The 26,558-nt window shown below is 42.9% G+C and overlaps 1 protein-coding gene across 2 annotated transcripts in view; it reads left to right on the top strand.

Moving 5' to 3' along the window:
- Positions 1 to 11,570: 11,570 nt before the first annotated feature.
- The window catches only part of SERPINE2 (serpin family E member 2), a 40,854-nt gene continuing 25,866 nt past the window's right edge, over positions 11,571 to 26,558 (top strand). The window contains exon 1 of one of the 2 annotated variants that reach the window (XM_075201870.1): positions 11,571 to 11,663. The gene's annotated coding sequence lies outside the window, so the exon portion shown is untranslated. Of the gene's footprint in view, positions 11,664 to 11,761; positions 11,781 to 26,558 lie in introns of those variants that run through there. The other variant, XM_075201872.1, reaches the window with a different exon arrangement.

Raw genomic sequence — 26,558 nt, 5'->3', positions numbered from 1 at the left:
TCATTAATGAAGCCCTGAAAAACAGCGGGGGCATTACATAGCCCGAAAGGCATTACCAGATATTCGTAATGCCCGTCTCTGGTGTTAAACGCCGTCTTCCATTCGTCACCGGAACGAATTCTAATTAAATTGTAAGCACCACGAAGATCCAACTTAGTAAAAATACGGGCTCCCTTGATGCGGTCAAATAGCTCAGTGATCAACGGAATGGGATACCGGTTCTTGATAGTAATGGCATTGAGTCCACGAAAATCTATACAAGGGCGTAATGATCCATCCTTCTTTTTGACAAAGAAGAACCCAGCTCCAGCGGGCGAGGTGGAAGGTCGAATGAACCCACGCTGGAGGTTCTCCCGTATATATTCAGATGTAGCTTGAGTTTCAGGTAACGAGAGTGGATAGACCCGGCCTCTGGGAGGAGTCTTGCCAGGAAGAAGATCAATCGGACAATCCCAAGAACGATGAGGAGGAAGACGTTCAGACTGAGCTTTATCAAAAACATCGGTAAATGAAGCATATTGAGGAGGGAGTGCCGGTGAAATAGCTGAAATGGAAGCTTGCTGTACCTTGAGAGGAATGACTTGGGAAAGGCAATGATGGTGACATTCAGGGCCCCAAGACGTGACTTGAGGGGTGCGCCAGTCAATCTGGGGAGAGTGACACTGAAGCCATGGAAGGCCTAGGACAATCGGACTTGTCGTAACAGGAAGAATTAAAAACGATATCTCTTCATGATGCAGAGCACCAATCTGAAGGGTTACTGGAGACGTACTCTGGGTGATGAGACCGTTGATGAGACGTGATCCATCGATAGCCGTCACAGTAATGGGAGTTTTTAAGGTAATCATTGGTAGAGACCATTGATTAACTAACGATTTGGAAATAAAATTTCCTGCTGCTCCGGAATCAATCAATGCCTGTGACTCAAAGGTCTTGGTAGCAAAGGAAATAGTCACATCAAAAGCGCAGACTTTAGATTTCATAGACGATGGAGAGGACTCCAGGGACCCTAACTTTACCTCTCCAGAACTAGTTAGGGCCTGGCATTTCCCGATCTCTTAGGGCAGGAGCTGAGGACATGAGTGGAATCAGCACAATAGATACAGAGTCTATTCTTGACTCTTCGTTTCCTCTCCTCAGAAGATAACTTGGAACGTCCAATCTCCATGGGAATCACAGCGGGTGACACTGGACGAAATTGAGGGTTAGAGCGAAAAGGTGCTTTAGCAGAAGTCGTTTTCTCAGCCTCTCTTTCACGAAATCTCATATCAACACGATGGCATAGAGAGATCAAATCTTCAAGTGACGAAGGAAGCTCTTGGGTAGTCAGTGCATCTTTAATTTTATCGGAAAGCCCCTGCCAGAAGGCGGCAACTAGGGCTTCAGTGTTCCACTGAAGTTCAGAGGCTAAGATCCTAAATTGAATGACGTACTGGCCTACAGTATGAGATCCTTGTCGCAGACGGAGGATGCTGGAAGCAGCGGAGGTCACACGACCTGGTTCATCGAACACACTTCGGAATGTAGAAATGAATTTGGCACTATCTTGTAATATTGGATCGTTCCTCTCCCACAGAGGGGAGGCCCAAGCCAGGGCTTGTCCGGAAAACAAAGAGATAAGATAGGCCACTCTGGAACGATGGGTAGAAAAATTTTGAGGTTGGAGCTCAAAATGGACTGAACATTGGTTAAGGAAACCCCTACAAGTTTTGGGGTCTCCATCGTACTTTGACGGAGTAGGCAGGTGAAGCGTGGAAGCTATAGACACCTGGGATGGCAATGGGGAAACGGAGGAAAGCACAGGAGCTTCAGTAGTAGCTGTCACAGTCTGTCCAGATGTTCCTTGGGAGGTTAATGACTGATAACACTGAAGTAACAGCTGTTGGCGGGCATCCTGTTGCTCCACACGGCTAACCAGATGTTGCAGCATCTCTTTGGCGGTAGGTTCCACATCTGGGTCTGTCATGGCCTGATCTTACTGTCGCGGGCACTAGGAGTCTTTACCCAGGGATCACCAGATGGTAGGCTTACCAGAGCAATGTAGATGGTAATAGGGTACTCTGGTAGCTGGGTGATCACGGAACATGAAATGATGACCGATGAGATGCTCAGGAAAGTCTATGACTAGCAACACTGGTAATAATGAGGTAATGATACACAAGGAACTGTATGGACAAGGACACGTGAAGGTAGTCAGTGGTCTGCGATAGCAAGTTGTACCACTACTATAGTGAGGAGGAATGTCCAACAGAGACAAGGAGGTGATGAGAGTCAGCGGTCTGCGGGTAGCAAGTTGTACCGCTGTCTGAGTGAAGGAATGGAATCCAAGTGGAGGTATCCAGGTAGTCAGTGGTCTGCGGTAGCAAGTTGTACCACTGCTATGTGAGAGGATAATGGAACAGGTGATACCGGAAACAGGGATCAGTGGTCTGACATCAGCAAGTTGTACCACTGCATATATATGTGAGGAGGTGCACGGGGGAAGACTGCAACACAGGATATACACAGGCACCTTATACACGATCCACAGTAATATGCACAATATAGGTATATATATATGTAAATGACTGATCAGGTCTGCAATCTAGAAAGTCTCTTGAAGTAGTCCAGCACAATGATAACACAGTCAATGATGACAATAGACTCAGCGGATAGCAGACTCCAGAGAGAACCAAACACAGTCCAGCAAGATATGCAATACACAGCACAGTCAATGAGAAGTATGCATACCGTGGTTCAGCAGTAGCAGTCAGATGGGATTGCAGCGGTACCTGAGCGGCTGGAGGCCGACTGGATAGGAAGTCCCTGCATAGGAGAAGCAGCGGTCTAGCAGGTGCAGCGCACAGGTGAGTAGACCGACAGGGACACGAATCCACAGGAGTCAGCAACACGTGGAACTGGACTCATAGGAAACCCAGGAGAATGGAGATGATCCAGCAGAGGGTAGTAGAAGAGATACAAATCCAATGCTGACAGGAGGGTAGAGGCCAGTGGAACACGTGAAGGCGTGGAGAGTGGATCAGCAGGAGATGGACGATAGCGCTGACCACAGCGGCAGGACTCAGCGGCACACGGAGGTAACCAGTAGCAACCACAGGAACCAACAGCGATGGGAAACAGGAGTGCAGCGCAGGGCAGGAGCTGTAGATCACGAAGGGTAGCAGATGGTAATGAAAAGCGGCAGTCTCGAGGAAGCCACAGCAGAGATGAGATGAGAGTGTAGTGCACGGAGGCAGCGGATAGTAATCAGCTGGCAGTCACGATGTTGAACACAGGCGAGTTGCAAGCAGGAGACTGTAGTGCACAGAGGCAGCGGATAGTAGTCAGCTGGCAGTCACGATGCTGAACACAGGCGAGTTGCAAGCAGGAGACTGTAGTGCACAGAGGCAGCGGATAGTAGTCAGCTGGCAGTCACGATGTTGAACACAGGCGAGTTGCAAGCAGGAGACTGTAGTGCACGGAGGCAGCGGATAGAAACCAGCAAACAGGCTTGATGAGAAGCAGGTGAGTGAGGTATAAGCTGGAGGGCACGGAGGCAGCGGATAGCAATGAGTAAACAGTCACTTAGATATAAAATAACGATGAAGTGGTGTAGAAGACTGTAGTGCACGGAGGCAGCGGATAGGAATCAGCAAACAGTCATGATGATACAGTTGATGGTAGAAGTGGTATGGAACCACAGTAGTAGTAGTGGTTAGGAAACCACAGGAATCAGCAGCACTGAATACACAAGTAATGCAGGAACACCTTCAGAGACTCATGAGGAATGAGACTCCAAGATCAGGCAACGTGGTGTTGACCACAGGTGCTTAATATAGGGAGGTTGCCTGATCTGCCAATTGAGTTAAAGGGGTATACACTGAAGTATAGAAAAGGGCTGCGCATGCGCAGACCCTCAGGATGGTGGACGACCACGGTTCCTAAATGTCCGGGAAGAGGCACTCACGGTCCGGTGAGTGACACCATTCATGTAAAATGTAAAATCCTCATTTTCTAAGAGGTCGTCACATATGTCAGGTCTTTCAGTCTGATTGAAATATTCCATACAATCATGCACATACCTGCCAAATTCACCTTCAGCTAGAGTCTCCCGTCCTTCCCATCTTTGTGCATCTTGAGGCAAATATGGTAGGTATGTAGTTGGATTTAGCATATTATACCTCTTATACCAGACGCACTGGGCAGAGACGCAGGCGGCCATCCCGAGGAGACAGCAGGACGGCGCCTGACAGTATATCCTCCTCTTCTTCCTCCTCCTCCTGTTTCAACGAATTTCTTAAGAACCCTAGGGGCGTGAAGGTCTTGCTTGTCCACCCATGAACTCTGCTCCGGACAGTATCCTTTACAATGGACAAGAAATTGCTGTTTGCCATGAAGAATGCGAGATGCCAAGATCCGATTGATCTTGAATTCTGTTCCAGTAGAAGTTTGTACTGGTGGAGGTCGGCAGGGAGACCGAAAGAATTCAATTCATTGAGTACCAATGGTCGCAGTAATGGTACGTGGAAAGTATTATGACATTTCAGAGAAGGAGGCAGTTTCAACTTAAAGCACACAGGATTGATGACTTGCAGGATGGTGTAAGGACCAATAAATTGTGGAGCCATCTTCATCGAAGGAACTTTCAGTTTCAAGTCCATGGTGAATAGCCACACCTGGTCCCCTACTTTCAGGAGGGGAGTGGATCTACGATGACGTTCTGCGAAGATCTTGTGATGCTGTGTGACCTTGAGTAAAGCCGTCTTATTATTGGCCCAAATGAGAGCAAATTCTCGATAGAGGGTATCTACGGCTGGAACTGACGAGGAGGACACTGGAAAGGGATTCGGAAAGACAGGATGGTTTCCATATACAATGAAGAATGGGGAGAATCCTGTGGATTTATGAACATGTTGGTTATGGGAGAATTCTGCCCAGGGAAGAAATTGAGACCACTTATTCTGATTGTCAGAAGTGAAACACCGAAGAAAAGTCTCAAGATCCTGATTAATTTGCTCAGTCTGCCCATTTGTCTGGGGATGATACCCCGAAGAGAACTTTAGTTCTACACTCAGATTACGACAAAAGGTCCTCCAGAACCGGGAGGTGAATTGGACTCCGCGGTCCGAAATAATCTCCTTAGGGCAGCGATGTAACCTGAAGATCTCTTTGATAACGATATCTGCAAGACAACCGGCAATGGGCAATCCAGTTAGAGGAATAAAGTCTGCCATCTTGGAAAAACGATCAAGGACCACCCAGATAGTGGTAAACCCTACACTGGGAGGTAGATCTGTGATGAAATCCATAGCCACACTCTCCCAGGGGACATTGGGAATAGGAAGTGGACGGAGCAGTCCTGCCGGAGCTCTTCTAGAAGTCTTGTGTTGGGCACAGGTGGTAAAGGAAGCAATACATTTGCATATATCAGCACGTACAGTAGGCCACCAGAAATGACGATGAAGCAATGCTGTAGTCTTTTTTTTCCAGCATGACCGGCAATGCGGGATGAATGAGCCCACTCCATAGGTGGGGTTCCACAAGTGACCGGCCTGGAGGAGAAGAGGAAGACTTGGTTCTGGTGAGAGCCACAATGTTCGAAGGATCAATGATATGCACCAACACGGGTTGTGCGAGCCAGAAGGAGATTTTTGAAATAGCACAGCTCCAATACCTACAGAGGATACATTCACTTCTAGGAAGAAGGGTCGTTCCTGGTCTGGCTGGGAAAGAACTGGAGCTGAAGAGAATGCCTTTTTTAGTATCGCGAAGGCAGAAGTGGCCTCCGGGGACCAAACCCTAGGATTGGCAGTCTTCCTGGTTAAGGCTGTGATTGGAGCAATGATGGAGGAGAATCCCTGAATAAATTGGCGATAATAGTTTGCAAAGCCAATGAACCTTTGGATAGCTTTAAGGCCTTGTGGCTGAGGCCAATCCAGGATAGCTGTCACCTTGGTGGGATCCATAAACAGTTCTTGACCCGACATAATGAAACCAAGAAAAGGTTCCTGAGTTACTTCAAACACGCACTTTTCCAGTTTGCAGTAGAGGTGGTGTTTCCGGAGTCTGCGTAAGACCTCCTTCACTTGTTCCTGATGGGAGATCAAATCTTTACAAAATATTAATATATCGTCTAAGTAGACCACCACAGAGGTGTATAACAGATCATGAAAGATATCATTGACGAATGTTTGAAAGAAAGCTGGGGCATTACAGAGGCCAAAGGGCATCACCATGTACTAAAAGTGCCCATCCCTGGTATTAAAGGCCGTCTTCCATTCATCCCCTTTCTTGATGCAAATCAGATTGTAGGCCCCACGGAGGTCTAATTTTGAAAAAATTTGTGATCCACTGAGTCTGTCAAAGAGGTCAGAAATGAGGGGTAGGGGATATCGATTTTTGATGGTGATGTGATTAAGAGGACGATAAACGATACAAGGATGAAGAGACTCATCTCTTTTTTTGACAAAGAAGAAGCCTGCACCAGCCGGGGATGTAGACTTATGGATAAATCCCCGTTTTAGGTTCTCCGTGATGTATTGAGACATGGCCAACGTCTCTGGACGAGATAACGGATAGGTCCGCCCCTTGGGAATAGGTTGGTCAGGAGACAAAACAATAGCAAAATCCCAGGGACGGCAGGGTTTCTGCTTCAATCTTGCTGAATACATCTTGGAACTCCATATATGCAGCAGGAAGATTAGTTAGCTTGGAGTGAGCCATAATTTGAGATTTGGGGGGCAGGACCTTGGATAAACATCAATGAAGACATCCTGAACCCCATGCTGTAACCTGAGCGCGACCTCAATCCATTTGAGGAGAATGCATCCTTAACCATGGTAGCCCCAGGATAAGGGGGTTAATGGACTTAGGCAAAACCAAAAGTTGGATCATCTCGCTATGAAGTGCTCCTACCATCAACCAAACTGGAGAGGTGACGGAGGAGATGGAGCCGTTTGTGACACGACTACAGTTAACTGCCGTCAAAGATAGAGGTTGAGGCAAGGATTCCAATGGTATTTAGAGCTGCGAGGCAAGATCTGCAGAAATGAAGTTCCCGGAGGAGCCGGAGTCCACAAAGGCCGTGGTAGAGAAAGGACCTTTAGAGGTGCTCAGGATGACAGCCATAAGAAATTCTTGGGAATTTTTGGAGTAGGGAGCAACAGTGGACTCTCATAAAGCGGCCTCCCTGCCACCGTTCAGGAGGAAGCGTTTCCCAGCCTCTTGGGGCAAGCCCTCAGAAGGTGTCCCGTTTCTCCACAATATAGACATAGATGTTGCTTGAAGCGTCTCTCCCTCTCTTCTGGAGACAATTTAGAGCGGGATCATCAAAGACTCTTCTAAAGGCCTCGATGAAAGAGGTTGTGTTGCTAAGGAGGGGATCCCCTCGTTCCCATAGTGCTGAGGTCAGGCGAGAGCTTGACCGCTGAGGAGGGAGATGATAAACGCCACTTGGGTGCGTTCTAATGGGAAGGCCCCTGGGTTACATTCAAATTGAATAGCACATTGGTTAAGAAAACCTCTGCACCTCTTGGGATCTCCGTCAAATTTTTCAGGTGTCGGAATGCGCAGACAGGAGACCGCTGTAGAGACCGTAACCATACTGGAAGATGCAGACGCAGAGGAGGTTATGGCTGGAGTAGTGGGTAAAGAACCCTGTAAGGTATCAAAACGGGTTGCAATACCTTGGACACATTGCAGGAGATGAGCCTGGGCCGCTTCTTGTTGTTCAACCCGCTGGGTCAGGTGCAGAAGTAATTCTCGGGCCGACGGTTCACCAGACCCCTCCGTAGTCATGGCCAGAGTATACTGTCACAACTATATTGCATACCTGCTATTGTTGTCGCAACTCAGAGGAAGGTGCGGAATCTAACGTGCCCCTGGTATTCACCAGGGACCCCCACAAGGAGGTATGGACTCTGCTGCAGGGACACGCAGGTCGCGGTCCTTCCACGAGTCAACAGCGAGATACAAGAAGAGGGAGTCAGACAGGCCGGGTCGGTAACGTTCTGGTAATTGGAAGTACACAAGGATATCCAGAGCTATGGTGAGGCAAGCCGGGTCGGTAACGTTCAGTTAGCGCACTACAAAGGGGAAATCCAAATGGGGTGGTCAAACAGTCCGGGTCAGAAAGGCCACAGGCAAACGAGGAAAGTCAGGAACAATGCTGGAACTGGTAACACAGAAAACGCTGGAGGCAGGAAGACCTGATACTCTGGCACAGGTGCAGTGACAGGAAGTGCCTTTTAAAGTTTGGGGAGCCAATCGCAGTTTAGAGGGCGGCAGCGCAGTTCTCAGCTGCTGTCAAGACTTTTGAGTAGCGTCCCGTTGCCTAGCAACAGGACGCGCATGCGCAGAAGGCCGTGCCGAGCGGCTGGAACTTCCGCATCTGGTTGCCTGCCAGGCTCCCACCTCTAGACCTGTATAAACCGGTTCTTTTATGACATCTCTGGACTTGCTTTTTGGTGTACGAAAAGTGATATTAGTTATAACTGGCGTTCGCAATGAGCAACAGCTACATGAATAATACCAGAGACGTTCTCATGCAATTGTGAACAGAGTGATACCAAACTCTATGTAATTTATATGTTGGAAACATTAATTAGCCTCTTCATCATTTTATATTTTAGATTAAATTATAGAAATTTGTTAAACTTATTTAAATTTTGCTATCATAATAATTATGTAGCGTATTAATCGCATTGCAACTGATTGTAGTATACTGAAATGATTGATTACCACCTTTGTTCAATTATTAAGCTTCAACAAAAGATAGATAGATAGATAGATAGATAGATAGATAGATAGATAATCTCCTGCATACAACAAGACTTTCTTCCTGCCTCCAAACCTTCAAGAGTTCACTGAAACACCCTCTTAACCTATCTAGGCTATTGTACATTATTACGCCCCACCCCCACATAGTTCACTCAAACTTACATTGATTCTGCTTTTATATTCAAACAACCCTCTTACTCCCAAACCAATATTGATTAGTATGACTGGATCACATAGCCCCACTAAGTACTTTTTCCCCATTGCAATTTGACTGGACCGATATATATTATGTGACATTTCACCTCATGTATCAAACTCCTATTATCCTATTGACAGTAAACATGTGAGCATGGCCCTCTTACTGCTTTGTGTGTATGTAATAACCGGTATTGTTTTATTGCTGTGCTTGTCAATAATTGCAAAGCGCTGCTCAGAATGCTGGGGCTATGTAAGTAAATGTTAATACATACATGTGGATCATGTTTCCTTTAAATGAACGAGCACAGACTTTTGAGTGCTCTGTTCTCAGTTATCCATGTCCCCTACCATTGAAATAAAATGGATAGGATGGGGTTATTGGTTTTTGAAGCCGAATTGTGTCAAATCTCTAAAATAAACAAGCTCCATCTGCATATATGCGAAAGAGGTCAAAATCCTTATTAGTCAATATGCCAACTTCCTCTATTTCTTAGCTCCGCCCAAAGGCACATCATTTTGCCAAAGTGACTCCCCAATTCTGATAGGAATTAACCCTATGAGGTCCAAAAATCAGGACTATCCCATCAAAAACATTACAATTGGGAGGTATGTACACTAGCTGTGTTACTAGTACAGTAATAATTTGTCCAGCACCTCGGCTTTCAAGAATTCTGTAGTATCTGGCACAGTTATATAGCTACATACAATGCTTGAAGTACGCCAAAATAAGGCAGTATGCTGCATGACCACTTCTTACACAGACCTTGTGGGGTCCAGTGCCCATGGCAGCACATTTCCACTGATACTATTACTAATGTCCACGCCATTGCACCTTGTACTTCCTACCAATCATGTCAGGAAGACTGTACCACCAGACAGGTACAAGGTAAACACACCCGTTAGATACAGGTGCAATGTGTGATGACACCAAAGGTGCTGCCCCGAGAGGGTTGGAATAAAAAGAAGCAAACCAGTGCCCTTCTTTCACAGGTTCCCCTGCAGGGAAACTAATCTTATGTGGGGGCTGTGGGGCTAACACTGTATGGGATTGGTGTGGGGAGTAGATAGTTGAGGTTTTGTGGGGGATGGGGGTTCATTCACATTTTCCATACTACCACTGTGAACACTGTCTACATACAAAAATATCACTGATGGACAAGAAGAAATGGTTCCAAAGTTAATTCATTGCCTCCTTTAGTCTCAGTGAATCACTTTGGACATGTAACTGTAACATGTTTAACAGACAAACATAACGTTTCCTGGAAGTCTCAGGATGAATAAGAAGTGACCGTACTGGTGGGTGGAGAGAGCTTCCCAAGTATTACAGCACAGACTGCAGCTGTCCCAGGGTGTTCAGACTGTTACACAAGGGCAAATTACTTAACAGAAATTACCTGGCAATCTATCCTATTGTTATGAAATACTACTGTCAGTAAAATAGATCCAGATTACAAATGTCTAGTAGTAGTAGTTAAAGACATACTACTTATTAGGGGAAGGTTGAAAATATTTTAAGAAATATCTCAGGTGCTGACCCAAATTCCATAGCAATTTTGATTATAGGACACCTATATGCTGCAGGTGCAGCTCTGGATGCATCTAATGTAAATATGCTATTTTTACAGGCAGCTTGAGTGTAAATTTCACCCATTCTACGATTAAGTTAGCATCAGGCCCAATGTGTTTAACTTACAACTGCATTGCTCCTGCAATGCTCCTTATTGTGACATCTACCTTGTTATAGGGTCTTTGAAAACAATGTTTTTAAGTTTCAGACCCATTTCTATGTGTTTATCAGTAAATAGTTTACCTGTGCCCCTCATGGTAAAATAAGGACAAAGACTTGAAAAATCACTGAACAGCAGCAATATTTGACTTTTCTCCTTTCTGATTTTAGCAACTTCCTTGATACCGGGTTTCTAGAAAAGGGATCTCATACTTGTATATGTTACCAGGAAATCAAACCACAGAATATTTCTACATTTATAGTTTATTTTTCCATACCTAGGAGACTTGCGGGATATATGATAACTTCCCATTGAACACCAACATGTTGAAGCTTGAGTATTTTATTTTTCTTTAATGCGTTCCTGATGTGATCTACAAGTGATAAATATTTATGTTAGTGCTCATAGTACAGAATGCAGTGTGTGCAATTAGATCACGGTTTACCAATACACGTAGCATTGCTGTGTACAAGTTATGTAATGGTCTATATAATCTGTAATCACTCACATAGCAATGTTATTTCCTCCTGTGTTGGGCAGTAGTACTATTTCATCAAGTCCAAACGTCACTGTTGCTGTCACTCCTTGTTTGATAAATGACTAGAAGCCCTCTAGACAATACTGCCTTGACATACTTGCAGAAAACTGGCGATTTGCCTCTTTTAAACCCACAACCAAGCTCATGACGTGGCCTGGACTGGTTAACATCTATCGCATCATGTGGAGTACATTGCCAATGCTTGTTATATTCTGTATCCAGTGACAGAAGAGAGTACATACAACTACAAGTCCCTGTACAGAAATAAATCATCTGAACTGAGAAGCAGCAGACGGAGGAGGAGGCAGGGTGGGCGTGCTCCTTAATGATCTAGAGGGGGAGGAGAAGCAGTGTGGATGGCTTGACTAAAATCACCAGAGAAGCATCAGTTCACTGAAAGGCTTCAGCCAAAGCACAGGAGAGTCTACAGCTTGAACAAGGAGGTGAGTGTCTGCTCTTTGTTTTAAGGCTTTACTTGGATCTTATGATGATACAATCAGACTAGGATCGAATCAATTCCTACTGCAAACAGGTTATTCATCTGTGTGATGATTACAAAGGTAAGTTTAATATAACCACTTTATATTCTGCAAGTGGAATACGTTTCTTTTGTCTTGTTAGCACTGACTTTTCACAAGACTGAACACTTTTTGACCTTGTCACTGCTAACTTATGTAGTTGCTACTTGATTACTGTCTGTGAACCACAGAATTAATGGGGCTTTGTTTTAAAAAGCAAAATTCTAAATCTTGATTACAAAATACTTAGTCTATGTATTAAAACAGTGAGGTGTCAATTATGTTGCATTGTTGCAAATTGCAGTGATGCATAATGAAGCACAGTTGTCATTCACCATGTAAAGTAGCCTCAGTGAAGTTCCCTCTATGGGATGAACTCTTTTTACTATTTTTTTTTGGCACCCTAGTGCTGCTGTTGAATGGAGGAAGTACTTTGTGCATGCCCATAACACTTCCATGGGTGAGGGATGTAGCGAAGCTGGAATGGCTTCAACTGGATTCCATAGAATAAAATGGGCAAAACTATTCTGCGATAGCGTTACCTTGCTGTCATAAGCCCTTCATAAACTGCTGTTTTCTCTGTTATAATGGCTGATCGCACTTTAATAAATAGACCCCATACTGTGCTGTGCCTGAGCTGGCTGTTATCACTGCATGCAAACCTGACTGCTAATTAATGGATATCTTGTCAATAGCTGTACAGTGCATGCTAAGCTGATAAGTCTGTTCTCTTTCAATGATCCTGGAGGAACAGCAAAAATGTTCTTAAACATCTCTTTGAACAACTGTACAAGTTGGCACCATTTCCATTTAAAAAAGCAAACCAAAAATCTTCAGACATGAAAACTTAGCAGATGTGTGTGTGTGTGGTTATATTTGTTTGGGGTATGGGTGAAAACCGGCATTGCTGGAATGATTTGTCTCCCTGCAGAGCCCTCTGCTGCTTGGTGTCTTGAGTGAGGCTTGTTTTCTCTCCCTGTATAGTACATTCTGTTCTGTTACACAAATAAGTTATCTGTACTGTGTATAATATGTGTATGTGTGTGTGTATATATATATATATATATATATATATATATATATATATATATATATATATATATATTTTACAATGAAAGTAGTAGGAGAAGTGGCGTTATGGCATACCACTGAATACACACCCACTTCAACCACTGAGGTGCTGGAATGGAGCTCTGAGTGCCAATTATTCTAGGTACCAGAATGGGGCTTTCAGCACCTTAACTGCCCATTCTTTCTGCCAGAGTGGGGCTCAGAGTACCTTAACCATTCATTACAGCTGCCAGAATAAGGTTTTCTGTATATCAACCAACCATTCTATATGACATGACTGGGTAGGTTTCTGCATCTGCAATAAATCCGACAAAACTTAGGCCGACCTAAAAAATCCGATTACTGTAAGGCCAACAAGGATGAAATATAGACTTGCCATATAAGTGTACATCCAACATTCCCCACACAGTGAGATTGCCGGTTTTAAACCGGCAATGGCCGGACCCGCCACCTGTATAATGTAATCCAGGCGGCGGGCCTGGCCATTGGCGCTTTAAAACCGGCAATTTCACTCTGCCTGTTATAACTGACATCATTCTCCCTGGAGACATTTTAGTAACTTGCAATTTACAGCTGACGTCATGTAAGCGTGGGGGGAATGTTGGATGTCGCTTATGGTAAGTCTATATTTCATGCCTGTCGGCCTTACAGTAATTGGATTATTGTAGGTCGGTCTAAGCTTTGTTGGCTTTATTGCAGATGCAGAAATGACTACCGCTGTATGACATGTGGCAAAGTCGTTTCAATTAGAGTGTTAGGAGGAGCTTCTTTTGTAATATAGTCTTAACAAATAACCAATATAATAAATATAGCACAGTTACTTAGTACTAGCTGTAGGCAAGGGGGTATTACAGGGTTACCACAACATAAACACAGAAATAAGCTACAAACATCATTCAATAGATCTGTGTAACAATTAAATGCTTAGCAGAGCAAGAGACTATGCAGCTTTGTAGATTAAGAGGGTCATGAAGAGTTGAACACAAAAAAGTGTCTTACGCTGTTAAAAAATATACGTGACTTTGACATACATTCACCCCAATTCAGAGCCAACGGTCTAACTGCTCATAGTATGCAAATTGCGTTTGTTTTCATAAGGTACACTTAAAACGTGTCTTACTTAATAGGCATAGGATCCTAAGCAATCACCTGTTAAATAAATAATACAATTGTAACAAATAAAAACAACCTGTCATCCCCTCCCCCCCCCCCCCCCCCCCCACCCCCAAAAAAAATAAATAAAAGAGCATAGCCAGTCCTAATGCTGCTAGACTGGTATTGGTATAATAGTGGGGGACAAAAAGTGTGGGGTCCCCCTGAAGTGACCAGAACCAGCATAAGCCTTTGGCAGCCTGGGCTGGTGGCACTATAGCAGGGAAAACCACAGTGTGGGGTTCCCCACCACTATACGCCTAGGGTGGTTGGCACTGTCAGCAACGGGCTAGATCCCAAAGCAGGATAGCGCCCAATTAAAGACATGCAGACACCCCTTAGGTTTAATCTGACCTGTGCTGGCTCTTCTAACAGTCGTGTGTGTGTGTATGTGTGTGTGTGTGTGTGTGTGTGTGTATATATATATATATATATATATATATATATATATATATATATATATATATATATATATATATATATATATATATATATATATATATATATATATATATATATATATATATATATATATATATTTGTATTATTATGGTGCACTACAGGTCCTTTCAAGCCCAGGCTGCCATTAAGAATTAGACTATGATGGCTGTAAGGGCATGTCAGATAGAATGGATGGTTACTATACACAAAACCTTATTCCAGCACTCAGAATAGATGGCTAAGAGTCCCATTCCAGCACCTGGAATGGTTATTGTACTCGCAGACACAGCATAGTTATGTAGCTCATACCCCCATTTTTGCTGCAAGAATGGATAAGAGATGTATTTTACACACATACGATATGTGGAATAATTCTTTAGGGCATAGGAGATATGTATAAGTTATAAACAATACACAGTGTATCGTAGCGGTGACTTGATCAGGTCATTATGGGCATCTGTAAATCATGTTGGAAGATGTAATTGGACCCTGGGTGCAGTAAGTTCTTCCTCTGTGTATGGCAAAGATTCCTTCCCATGTCATTAGCTATCAGGCCCTGATTCAACTCTTTTGTCACCCTAGTCTTCTTTTGTGGCCTTCACCAGTCCTCCCCCCTATTGCCTCAGAGCTCCATTGCCCCAATCTTCACCACATTCCATAAAACAAATGTATTGAGTATTTTAGAATTGTTTGATTGTTCATACTGGAAGGCGCAAATAAGAAAATAATGTGGTAAATGATGAAGCAAGCAGCAGCCTACAGTTCTGCTGGGCTGAGTCTGTGGCCTTTCCACACATCCAGTACTGGGAAATAAGATGTTTGATGTCTTATCTTCCGAACTGCTGACTATTATCAGCCATCTTTCCCTCCAGAAAGCAACAATCAGCATGTCGTATCGGGTCTATGCACAGGAAATTTGGTGTGACTTGATTAATCACCCCCTTCCCCCACCTCAAAATAAACCTATTGCTTATATTTCTTCAAATATTTTGGACAGTTTACATTGTTTTGTTTGGAACTGCATTGCCTATCTCATTGTAATCTAGTGTCTTTCAAACCCTGACTGATGCCCTGTAGTGTCTGTCAGTGGTGATAGGAATTATGTGCATATTGTAAAATGCCTATACCTTGATTAACGATTTCCCAGTATCTATAGATATATCTAATGAAACTTTGTCATATTTCATTTTGAATGTTCTACCTCTTTTATAATAAGCCATTTGGATTTACTGGTGCGTATAAGGGAAGTTATTGTGAGGTACATAGGAAAAAAGTTACCCATCACAAGTAGCTTTTTATTAATTATCTTCCTTTCTTAGTGAGAAGTTCATTCTAGACTTGTATCCTACCGTGATCATTACTGACTGGCATTTGTTAAACTGTACCTAGAAAAAAAAAAAAAGTTCCTCTTGCTGCTCATGGTAGATTGGTGTTCCCACGTTAAGCTGAGTAGAGACAAGGAAAAAATTGACACCCCCAGAAGGGGGTGTTCTTTTTCCTGGCTCTTCATAGCTGAGTAAGGCAGTGGTAGTATTTTATTTTTCTAAGCAGCGGGCTTGCCTAAATATTCCCTGTGAAAACCAGATGGACCGAGTGTTGTACCAGGTATTGCGCAAATCTCTGAAAGCAATCATGGGGAAGCAAGTTCTCACCTTGCTTCGTGTGACACAGGAAGGCACACGCTTCTGCTCCAAAATATTCTTTGTAGAGGAACCTTTAACACCATTTTAAATGTCCTCAGGAAAGAGGATTTCTGAGTGCCTATAGATTTACAAGATTCATATCTACACATTCACATAGTTCAACATCAGGTTCCTCTGCTTCAGGTAACCTTTTCAGTTTACCTGCCTACCGTTTGGTAAATGTCCTGGGTACTATAGATAGGTCAAAGTATTGGTAGTATTGATGGTATTTTCCCAGGGAACAGGGGATTGCAGTATTCATAATTAGACAACCTCTTGGTAATAGGGAAGTCAGAACATAGTACCCAGGTCAGCACAGACAGATTAATCAGCCTGTTGCAGAAGCATGGCTGGGGAATGCACTAGTATCAGCTGAAGTTCCTAGAAGTGTGGCTGGACGCAAGAAGAGACAAGGCCTCCTTGTTAAAAGACCGATTTCAGGAGCTGCAGAAGTTGGCCTTCCAAGCTCACCAACAACCGTTATCAGTAAGACTCTTAGGAATGTTTTCATCAGCCATGGGTGTCCTGCTATTGACAAGATTACACATGAGAAGTACAACAAGTAGTACCCAACCAATGGGGTTACAAGCCAAAGTTTCTGAATCAATTGATCAGAAATAACAAACAAGATGATGATGTTTCTCAGCACTGAAAAACAAGGAAATTCAACTATCAGAACCTAAACTGAAATTGATGACCACAGGTTCAAACTCCAACAGATGGGGAGCTCCTCTTCATACTGAGATAATACAGGGGACATGGTCACAAAGAAAGGGGTTTCATGCAAACATCTTGGAAACAAGAGCAGTATGGTGTGTAATATAAAATTTTTAGCTGCGATTGCAGAATAAATGTTTTAGAAAATATATTCTCAGCAATCACACAGTGGTGGCATTTCTAAACCAGCAAAAAGGGCACCAAGAGTATGACTGACTATGATGGCAGAGGTAACACTGATCCTTGCATGGACAGAAAACCTAAATTCCCCAACAGCCTTGCATTTAGCGGGCATCATAGACGGCACACTACATGAGTCAACATGTGACTCCTTCAGGTGAATGAAGCCTAATCAAAGAGGTGTTTCTACAGTTCAGGGAAATATTTGCGGTGATGCAACAAATAAAAATGCCAAAGTAACAAAGTTTTACTTTTATCGTAAGGATTCCAAAGTTCTGGGAATAGACCCTCTGACAAAACCTTGAAATTGCTGAGTTAAGTATTTCAATACACCTCTTGGCTTGTTCATTAAGGATAATAGAGAGAGTGACGAGAAGTGATGGCAATATTTCCATACTGGCCTTGAATTAAACGGTTCCTTCGGGCATGAAAATATGTGCAGGGAACGACTAATGACTCTGCATCGGTCGTCCAAATTCCAAGGGGTAAATTTATCAAGCCGTGGGTTTGAAAAAGTGGAGATGTTGTCTATAGCTACCAATCAGATTCTAGCTATCATTTTGTAGCATGTACTAAATAAATAAAAAATAGAATTTGGTTAGGGAACATCTCCACTTTTTCAAACCACAGCTTGATAAATTTACCCCCCTTCCCCCAGACTCTATCCTTAAAGGCCTGGAGATTGAACGGTACTCAAGTGCAAGGAAGTCTCCAATAAGGTAGCAATAGTATTAAAACAGGCAACAAAGAAAAAAATATTCAAGAGTGTACTACAGAGTCTGGTGTACCATTTAGAAATTGGTGCGCGGTCAAAATGATTAATCCCATGATTGCAAATTTACCCCAAATGCTGGACTTCCCTTCAGGATGGTATCACAAGGGTTTAGCGTGCAATACATTAAAGGTGCAGATGTCAGCAGTCAGTGTGTTTCTTGTCAAATGATTTCTGGCTGAGGATTAAATAGGAAAACTTCTCTAAGCATCTAAAATGATTTGCTCCTGCATCATATCCTTTGTGGACACATGGGACCTTAACTTGGTCCTGGAGCCTCTAGTACCGGAGCGGTTTGAACTTCTTCAGAAGAGTCACCTCTAATAGCTTCCGCTCAAGGTGTTCATCTCCCCACAGACCTCCATACACTGCTTGTAGAGAATAAGTGAGATTGGGTATGGCAGGCTGGGGGCTGTAGGTGAAGGTTTATCAGTCCACTGAGGGGCAGCAGGCTGCCTGTTGCCCACCACTGTTGTAGAGAATTATGTTCTTTTTCAGAAATAGTTTGGGAAGTTACAGAAAGCCAAGTTGTGGAAGGAGGTCCCATTATATACATTTGAGGGGGGGGGGGGTCAAATTTTTCCTGTCTCTACTCAGGCTATCCATTAATCAGTTATCGGTGAGGGCTGCCTTGGAGTATTTTAAGAAAGATATATTTTTGTAGTATAATTTGCTTATTTACAATGCCCTTGAAGTTGGTTAGGTATGGCACATGCCAGATGTTGCCGTCCTAGCCCTGTCAAATCTATTGTCTTATTATGGCAATGTTGTATGACCAGAAGTCAATAGTGCAGTTTACACACCATGTGACACATGCTGAGTTGCTTCACTTATCTCCAAGAACGTTGCTCTATTTGTATCTCCACAATGACTATCTAACACAAATACAACATTACTCTTTCCTTCCTTATTGTCATTCTTTTGGGTCTAATGTTATGATAGTGGGTGTTGGCCTTCTACTGGCTCTGTGTACAGTAGTTGCATTCTCCTTGTGTTATTTGTAGGGTATACTGTGTTTTATGTTGTATTACATATTGTCTGTTCTATGTCTATAAATTGAGCAGTGAGGTAGTTTGCTTGAAACTAGAATAACCACCTAAAATCTACTTTAGAAGATTAACATATATCAAAGCGTGTGACTTACTGGCCTAAATTAACTGAATTACTTACACTAAACCTATTCTTGACAAGTGTTGGTTCTCCTCTTGATGACTGAAACGTAACCCAAAACTGTTCTATCGTGTGTGTGTTTTATTTCCTCCTAACCAGGTTTGAGAATGCAGGATATAGAGGCCTCTTTAAAAAAAAGCAAAAATAAAATTAATCTGAACTGTTGTTCTTGCAGTGTGTATAGCCAGTTAGACTTGTGGCATTATGCATATTTTTAAACTCTATAAATTCTCTTCCTATCTGTTCTTGTCTTGCAGCACTTTATACTTTGTATGAAGTCTTGAGTCAGCCATTTTTCATGTGGACGTTGTAGTACTCGGTCAGATTCCACATTGCCCACTGTACACCTGGGTGGTCTTTTTATATTATAGTGTGATATATAGTAACATAGTTGATGAGGTTGAAAAAAGACACCAGTCCATGAAGTTCAATCTATTTTGGATCTCCTGCAATCCTGCACTTATATTTGAAATTGATCCAGAGTAAGCAACCGCCAATCTGTTTCAACTGTGAAAATCCCCCCAGACTCAATATTGCAGTCCTATTTTTAACCTATATCCACTACTATCAATTCATTTTAGTCCTCGTTTTAAACAACGGCACCACATCTGCTATTCGCCAATCCCTTGGTACTGAGCCTGTCAAATACATATTGCATTAGCTATATACAGTGCAGTCTAGACTTGGGACACGTGAGTGGATGGTGACATGGCTAAACCATGTTTCATGCATAATGTCTAACCCAACACGCCTACTTTTTCCATGAACTCTATACATTTGCTATTGTAATCCACTCTGCATTGTAGCTTATTTAAAAGAAACGTATCACCAGCTGCCTATATATTTTTTATTTTTTTTGCATCCTAATTGTGCGCCTACAAACAGTGACATTTCCTATAACAATGCTGTCACATTATAGAACACTGCTATCATTGTTTTAGTTCAATATGGAATCTTGTATGTGTCTATAGCTTGCAGTTGAGTGAATTGCAATGTTGCATTCAATGTGTATTTTTAGGTTCAGTGGCCTTTTATGATCTATCGGTACTATGGGAGATGAAGAAGGAACAGAGCCTTCTATCATGGAATGATGCAACCATTGTGTTGGTTGCAAATGTAACCCCCTGTCACTGTGTGTAGAGTGGGGTGCAAAGGGTACACAGTGCACCTCCTTCTCAAGCCCTGGCTAGCTGATGGGCATGGGTGTAAATGATCAGGGGGTCCCTGCACATGCAGGTGTTTCTTTGTAGTTAGTGGGACACAGGTAATGTCACTTTGGTGCAGTGTAATAGAAGTCACAATAATTTGGGCGCCAGACCATCTCTATAACAAACTCAACTCTTTATTTACACTCTTCCTCCAGCACGATAATCATAATGGTTGCAGCAATAAAGAAATATATGTACAGCTCCTTACTCTCTCCAGCACAGTTCTTAATGAGCAATACGAATATGGTTGCAAATATATCTCATTACTCCTCCTGCACAGTTCTTAATGTTATCCAGATGTTATGTAACATAAATCATTGGTCTCTCTTACACTCCATACTCACTGCAGATACCCTTTCTGCAGGGGCACATGCATGGATGCTAATAGGCAGGCAGCCTCTCCTCCATGCAGCTCTGACACACTCTGTGTACCTCTCAACTGCAGCTCACCCCTCCTCTGCGGGGATGATGTCTCCTGTGCTCTGACACGTCACTCTGTGTACTCTCAGCCTCAGGATCTGACACTACAGCTACCAGGCCTCTTGTAGCAGCCCTCACTCCAGGGCCTCTTCCATGCAAAGTGTCCCCCTCTCTCTTGGGTTCTCTATAGTGGCATGGAGTTCTCCCCCTCATCCAGTGCACACATTCCTTGCCCTGGCTCAGTCACCATGCTCAGACTTCCAGGGAAATGCTGGGGGAGCCTGGGAGCTTCCACCCCAGGTCCCCAGCTACAACTCTCCTCTTGTGTCTCCCTTCTCAGTTCCTATCCCCCCTTAATGACAGCCCCTCCTTCCTCTCACTTAGTCTCACAGGCTGGGCTGGGTTATCACCATGGTAACCAGTTTATGTAACTTTTCAGAAACTTCTATCTTACCCTCTAGGTGACCCCTCCTCTATTCACTGAGGTAAAGGTTTAACTAAAACACCACTAGGGGGGTGTTACATTCTCCCCCGATTAGCTGGGCACCCTAAACTACACCTAATGGGGCTGCCTAGCTAATCTCACTCACACCTAACTCACATATGACCACACACATGTAAACTTTTCTACATCACTATTGCATGAAAAATCACAGTGTAAAGTGAATACATACATAGCAATACAATGGCAGTATCAATATAAAACACATTTCACATTGCATACCCCACAACACCCCCAATGGATGTAAACATGTGAGTCACAGGTGTCCTGTTTTCTTTCAATGTACATTTAAATATGGCTTTATGCCAAAGCAATGTAGCACCTGCCCATGCCTGCCCATGTCTCCCCCCTCCTGGGTCAAAAAGAGACAGGTGGCTCTCGTGGGCCCCTCCCAACAAATACATCTCAGCAATATATGCAGGGGTGGCATTTGACCAGCGGGGTTGTCTTCCCCCCCTTTCTCTCCAACGTGGACGATCTGCCTTTCTTTGCTCCCCCTAATCCTCCGGAAGGGCAATATACAGACGTCACTTGCACAGCCTGCCTCTCTTTGCTTCCCCAAATCCTCAGGAAAGGCAATATACAGACTGCATTGTAATTGCACCTCACATGTTGAACCTTTTCTTCTTTTGCTTCCCACTCAGCTGGGATAAGTGGCACTACAAGTCTCAGCAACAAGCACACTGCTGCTCCATATACTGTCCTGGACAGAACTACTCAGCAAACAACTTGCTTTACCTCCTCATTACCCTTGGTCTCTGTTGGGCACCTAGAGACGGTCAGACATGGTGTCCCAAGGGTGTTTCTCCGGCTGGGCACACTGCTCTCAGTTCCTGTGTCCTGCAAGCACTTTCTCCATCTGTTGTGCTCGAGCCCCACGTTGGGCGCCATTATGTAACCCCCTGTCACTGTGTGTAGAGTGGGGTGCAAAGGGTACACAGTGCACCTCCTTCTCAAGCCCTGGCTAGCTGATGGGCATGGGTGTAAATGATCAGGGGGTCCCTGCACATGCAGGTGTTTCTTTGTAGTTAGTGGGACACAGGTAATGTCACTTTGGTGCAGTGTAATAGAAGTCACAATAATTTGGGCGCCAGACCATCTCTATAACAAACTCAACTCTTTATTTACACTCTTCCTCCAGCACGATAATCATAATGGTTGCAGCAATAAAGAAATATATGTACAGCTCCTTACTCTCTCCAGCACAGTTCTTAATGAGCAATACGAATATGGTTGCAAATATATCTCATTACTCCTCCTGCACAGTTCTTAATGTTATCCAGATGTTATGTAACATAAATCATTGGTCTCTCTTACACTCCATACTCACTGCAGATACCCTTTCTGCAGGGGCACATGCATGGATGCTAATAGGCAGGCAGCCTCTCCTCCATGCAGCTCTGACACACTCTGTGTACCTCTCAACTGCAGCTCACCCCTCCTCTGCGGGGATGATGTCTCCTGTGCTCTGACACGTCACTCTGTGTACTCTCAGCCTCAGGATCTGACACTACAGCTACCAGGCCTCTTGTAGCAGCCCTCACTCCAGGGCCTCTTCCATGCAAAGTGTCCCCCTCTCTCTTGGGTTCTCTATAGTGGCATGGAGTTCTCCCCCTCATCCAGTGCACACATTCCTTGCCCTGGCTCAGTCACCATGCTCAGACTTCCAGGGAAATGCTGGGGGAGCCTGGGAGCTTCCACCCCAGGTCCCCAGCTACAACTCTCCTCTTGTGTCTCCCTTCTCAGTTCCTATCCCCCCTTAATGACAGCCCCTCCTTCCTCTCACTTAGTCTCACAGGCTGGGCTGGGTTATCACCATGGTAACCAGTTTATGTAACTTTTCAGAAACTTCTATCTTACCCTCTAGGTGACCCCTCCTCTATTCACTGAGGTAAAGGTTTAACTAAAACACCACTAGGGGGGTGTTACACAAATATTTAGGGAATAGTCAAGGGATACAGGCATTGTCTTTGTTCATGTTCAGGATCATGCAAACACCAGTAAGCACTTTAAATGCTAATTTTACATTCCGATTTTATGCACGTCTCTCCGTAATGGTAAAATGCTGGCAAGAATATAATTTGTTTGCTTTACTTTCTTTTTTTCACATTAATTATAAATGCAAATGTTTTATATCATTTGTCCAATGTAAACTTGTAAATCTGCCTATTAACAGGAGGATTCAACTGTTCAACCTGAAGCAAATGCTCTGGAATAAGCTGTAGAAATGACTAAAAATCCTCTTTGGAAAAGAAGTATATTTTCTGTAATTCTTATAATGTTAAGCATGCCAAGTCCTTACTACAAGTATTGCAAATCAACAGCATAACATATGTTCTATGTGTGAGAGTATTTTCCACTGTTTGCAAAAGTAAATGTTCACGTATAATATTGAAGATAAAAAAAAAAAAGAAATAAATACATATTGGTATCTGTACAGAAAACTGAATGGTAAATTTCTATCATATATGCTCAGTGTTGTGTAATATTGTATTGGACATAGAAATGGCTTCACTGGGTGAAAGTGGAATATTAACACTTCAGAAATGCAGATAGGGCAGTTGCCTATATTTAACACCTTCTAGCATACTAGATGTGAGGCCTGTTGCAGAAAGATAATGGTGAATTTAAATTATACTAAAGTATCTCCTATACTGCATTCCCTGTATGTCTTCACCGACACCATCTTGCTGATGTATTAAATGAGTGGTTGTTGAATACTCCTCCTTCTGAAATACCTGGGCAATGCTGAATAACTTGCCCTCATATTGTAACAGAATGAGATCACAGAGCACACACGGAGTCACTAGATTTATGTACATAGTCTAAAACATAAGAGAGAAAATAAAACACCTATCCACTGTAGGCCTCTTTAATAAAATCACACCCTTCATATCTGCCTAACAGCACCAAAGATGCATTTATGGGGATTTCTTATCCAGAATCCTGTTGTTCAGAAAGATAGAAAAGCCTGGAATGGTAAATGACTGTTCTCTGGTGATTGTAAAGTACACCCAGACATGGTCCCCAAATGTTTCTTCTAACAGATAATATGATGAACAATTATTATGGAGGAAGGAAATGCCAGGGTCGGTATATGGAAATTCAATTTTAAATGTATTTTAGGCCGGGTTCTTCAAACTATGAGGGGAAAAAACTCTTGTAACTCAGTCCCAAACATTCAAGATAATAATTGATATACCTGCATATAACTATTAATTTTGTAACCCTGAATTAAAGCAGTGCACTCTGACTTGTTATGGATACACAAGACATATTCATGACAAAGTTAACCAATCTGTCTTAGTTTGGGTATTGATTATAAAATGTATGTATAATAAAGGGATAGCCAATTGGCAACAGCTGGTGGTACATGCAAGCCTCCTGGAGAACTGACCACAGTGGTTCTTGTCCCTTCGTTATCCCCGCAGGCAGAGGAGTCATGTGATCTGACACACGCACCCAACGTGCATGATCAGTCACTTTGTATTTGCATCCAATCCTCAAAATCTCTTCTAAGAGAGAAGTAGTTTTGTGTTTTCATCTGCTCCTTGAAAGACCCATCCACAAATGAAGATACAGAAGTTTTTAACAGACCGCTGCATAAATTAGCTATTTAAAGATGTCGTAAAATTCTAGATTACTTGTGTGCTTCTTTGTCCCCACTCTTATTGGAAAGTGAAGATTTGACTTCTGTCACGCAATGAAAAGAGCATATGACTGCTAATGTGGAATTTATATTGGGCTGTTTGTTGCTAGGTGGCCATCTCTCCCTTGAACAAAGATTTGCAGATCGTAGATCCATGCATACCCTGTGTTATATGGCTTGCTGTGTAGCAACAGTAACTCTAACATGGTAGTTAAGGATTCAACTCTATCTAGGTTCATAGGTCTCCAATTGGATTTACCTAACCTTATAAAATTACTATCTTTTGAAGCTGTCTTTGTGATTACTGCCCCATGCCTTGAGTGGCTAACTGGTAGTGTCAATTCCCACCTTGGTACTGATTGAAATACTACAGCCTGTATTGGTATAAACTTTAGCTGGCCATTATGGGTTTTGGAGGAGGAATCTTGTTAAAAAAAAAAAAGAGAGAAAACCCCAAACACTAATCCTAACAAATCTGTGTTTTTGCAATTATTTACTATTAAAGAAATACATCTCTGGTTTGCTTGCATGTTTTTAAATTAACGAGTCTGCTTATATAGTTTACCATTCAGTAATGGGACTGTCTGTGTTTCTATCCCACAATCCAAATCTCTCCTCCCAAGGCACACCTAAACATTACAGGGGTTGTGGAAGTTGTCCAGGGGCAAGTATAATATACAATAGATGTTACCTCTGTTCAGGTTATGCATGCTGCCCACAACTATATCAATAATATGTAAGCTCCATTACAAAGCCTTATTAGGGGGGAGAGATTTGGCCTAAATATGAAAAAAAAAAAAAAAAGATACATTTAACCCCCCTCCCCTGTAAGATCTATGTAAACCAATGTGACAAGCTGTTCCAAATGGATAATTATAAAATGCTACTTTTAATTCAGTATTTATATTTTAAATTTGTGTTTTATTTCTAACTAATAATTCCACTCAAGACACAAAATTCAGTTTTGGTGAAATATACTAAAAAGTAAATATGATGCCAAAAGGATCCAGCAGCTACCAGCTGTCTTCCACGTACCCCTGCTGGCAGTTTGTTGCTGGGGACAGCCAGGGGTTGCCCGGAAGGGGGGGTGGGATTTTTAGCAGCCTATTTGGAACATTTTAAAGGAAAAAACCATGCAGGTAGGCCAGTGATCTAGTCCAGGGTAGCCACTATAGGGCCAGCCCGGGGTAGATACCCCTCTGCCCCTCAAACCAGCCAGCTCCTGGAAACACCATGCTGCTTATCTGACATCCACACTTACATGCACAGCACATGTTAGTGCCACTGTCTGAATGAGTCTTGGAAGTGATAGTTGAGGATGAAGTGGGGTCCCAGTGAGGGACACGAGAGGTCATGCTCAAATCTTCACTAGTTAATATCTGGCTAATAGAGGTTAACCATATATTATAATGAAACTTGATCATTGTTTATTGTCAGACTCATTAACATGAAACTCTTCTAGATATTAACGGGCAATTCCTTCTTGACATATTTTTTTTTTTTTTTTTTTCATTCTCCTTTTCTTGTCTTTATTGCCCAGCAGAGGTTTTTTTTTTTTTTTTTTTTTTTGTATTTGTATTTGGGGAGCTGTTATTGTATTCTCTAGGCCTATAAACATCCTGTTCTGCTGACGGCCATAAAACAAGTTTATTGGGCTTAAATTCTAGAATAAAAGTTAATTTCTGCTGTGCACAGTACTTTTACGGCTGTGCATGTTCCTACTGAGTTCTAGGAAATTATAGCTGCGCAACCACATTTTCTATAAGGATTTGTTTTCTTATGGAATATATAAACCACACCTATACCCATTTATGTGTGTTTGTGTTGTGTTTTTTTTTTTTTCTCTCTTATGGCTA

The sequence above is a fragment of the Mixophyes fleayi genome, chromosome 3 (genome assembly GCF_038048845.1).
Source record: "Mixophyes fleayi isolate aMixFle1 chromosome 3, aMixFle1.hap1, whole genome shotgun sequence".
NCBI classification, from domain to species: Eukaryota; Metazoa; Chordata; class Amphibia; order Anura; family Limnodynastidae; genus Mixophyes; species Mixophyes fleayi.
This window is presented reverse-complemented; position numbering and strand designations above follow the sequence as displayed.